The sequence below is a fragment of the Hippoglossus stenolepis genome, chromosome 14, assembly GCF_022539355.2.
Source record: "Hippoglossus stenolepis isolate QCI-W04-F060 chromosome 14, HSTE1.2, whole genome shotgun sequence".
Classification (NCBI taxonomy): Eukaryota; Metazoa; Chordata; class Actinopteri; order Pleuronectiformes; family Pleuronectidae; genus Hippoglossus; species Hippoglossus stenolepis.
The window spans coordinates 24,260,391-24,262,718 of NC_061496.1; the positions used below are offsets into that span (position 1 = coordinate 24,260,391).

General features: G+C 43.9%; 1 pseudogene; it reads left to right on the top strand.

The window, feature by feature from the left end:
• Positions 1-269: 269 nt before the first annotated feature.
• On the top strand, positions 270-1,491 carry LOC118121297 (annotated as a pseudogene).
• The last annotated feature ends 837 nt before the right edge of the window (positions 1,492-2,328 follow it).

Consider the following 2,328-nt stretch of genomic DNA (forward strand, 5'->3'; position numbering starts at 1 on the left):
GTGGCAATAGAAACTGCCACTGGTTTATAAAGGCAGTTGCCGCGATTTGAGGCAGCTGTCACAGTTGCAACTGCTGCCACCCTGTTTGAGGGTAACTACCGCTGTTTGTGACTCATTCAGGGTGATTTGGAGTACTTTGTGAACGTTTACTTACTTGTTATTGTTCCAGGGCATGGATGGGTGAGACGCTGCGTACACTTATGGTGTCCTCCCTTCACATCTGTTTTATTCTTTTCTACTTTCTGTGCTCGTATGTACTGTATTTTAACATGGCCTCTTATTGTGAAAAACACCTCCAGCCTCATCTTCAGTCAGCTCCATTGAAGAAGCACAAGCTGGTGGAGCCCTCTGAGAAGCTCCAGGAGAACATCTGCTCTCGTCACGATGAGGTGATGAAGATGTTCTGCCGCACTGATCATCAGTGTATCTGTTATCTCTGCTCTGTGGATGAACATAAAGACCACGACATAGTGTCAGCTGCAGCAGAAAGGACTGAGAGGCAGAAGAGCTCAGTCTGAGGAGACAATCCAGCAGAGAGTCCAGGACAGAGAGATGTGAAGCTGCTTCAACAGGAGGTGGAGGCCGTCAATGGCTCTGCTGATAAAGCAGTGAAGGACAGTGAGAAGATCTTCACTGAGCTGATCTGTCTGCTGGAGAAAAGAAGCTCTGATGTGAATCAGCAGATCAGATCCCAGCAGGAAACTGAAGTGAGTCGAGTCAAAGAGCTTCAGGAGAGACTGGAGCAGGAGATCACTGAGCTGAAGAGGAAAGACCATGAACTGAAGTCGCTCTCACACACAGAGGATCACAACCAGTTTCTACACAACTACCCATCACTGACACTCAGTGAATCTACACACTCATCCAGCATCAGGATCCGTCCTCTGAGGTACTTTGAGGATGTGACAGCAGCTGTGTCACAGGTCAGAGGTCGACTACAGGACATTCTGAGTGAGACAGAGACAGAGATTTTACAGATTGTGTCTCAAGTGGATGTTTTACTGCCACAACCAGAGCCCAAGACCAGAGCTGACTTCTTAAAATATTCACAGGAAATCACACTGGATCCAAACACAGCAGACGAACTACTGTTATTATCTGAGGGAAACAGAAGAGTAACATATTTTGGCGAAGGTCAATATGTTCCTCTTTACTCATACGGATACCTTATTTGGCGTCAGGTCCTGAGTAGAGAAATTCTGGCTGGACGTTGTTACTTCGAGGTGGAGAGGACAGCAGGAGTTGATGTAGCAGTAACATACACGAATATCGACAGAGCAGGGTGGTTAGATAAAATTGGATTTGGATACGATCGTGAATCTTGGTCATTGTATCGTGAAGGTTTTCGGTAATAAGCAAGTTTACACCTACTACATTGATGCTGCTGGGTCTAAAGGTCGTACCTCCAGAATAGGAGTGTACCTGGATCAAAGCGCAGGTGTTGTGTCCTTCTACGGCGTCACTGATAAAGATGGAAAGGGAGGTTCCTAATAAAATGCTCAGTTTGTGGTTCTAAACACTGGTTTTCAACTGTACTCAGAGACAAGACTCCACTTTCTGCCATTTAAACTTCTTTAAATATGTCAGTTTTATGCAGTGGAGATTGAACAGGGACGTGTGACCCATTAGTTAAAAGATCATCATCTGTCGACGTCTGCGGATTTGATCGACGAATCTGTCTCACAAAACCTTGAACATTATGGAGATTCAAACTAAAACTAAAAACAAAAAAGGGCTTTAGTGAGGTCACAGTGACAAAGTGACACATGATGAGTGAAGTGTTGAAACGTGACACAGCAGCAGAGGAAAACGTCACTCTGAGCATCTCATGGTTCTTTAAGGAGGATTCTACTGATTTCACACATCAACAAAAGATTCTTGTGTTAAACAATATTTCCACTGAATTATATGAAATTCTCCTGAATGAGGGTTTGTCCTTTATTCTTTGAATGAGGTGATAAAGGAAGAGGCGGGGACAGAGGGGGAGAGGCCGCAGTCACGTCCTTTTACTGTTTGATGCCAACAGAGAAATGAAAAAGACAAAAATAAAGCTGAACAGACAAAATTGTTTCCCTCTCCCTACTCATTGCACAACAAGAAATACATTAGAATCAAATAAGCAGCCTCACTTTTTATCATTAGATACAGAAATGAGCTTTATACATCCAGCTCCACTGTTACTCAGGTTGGCCCATACAGAGTCACACAAAAACGCAGATGATGATAGGAACTTGCCAGGAAGCCTGAATAGAGGCTGGATCTTCAAAATAAAAACCCCCAACTGGAAATAAGACAATACCAGGAAGCCTGAAAAAGGCTGGATTTTCA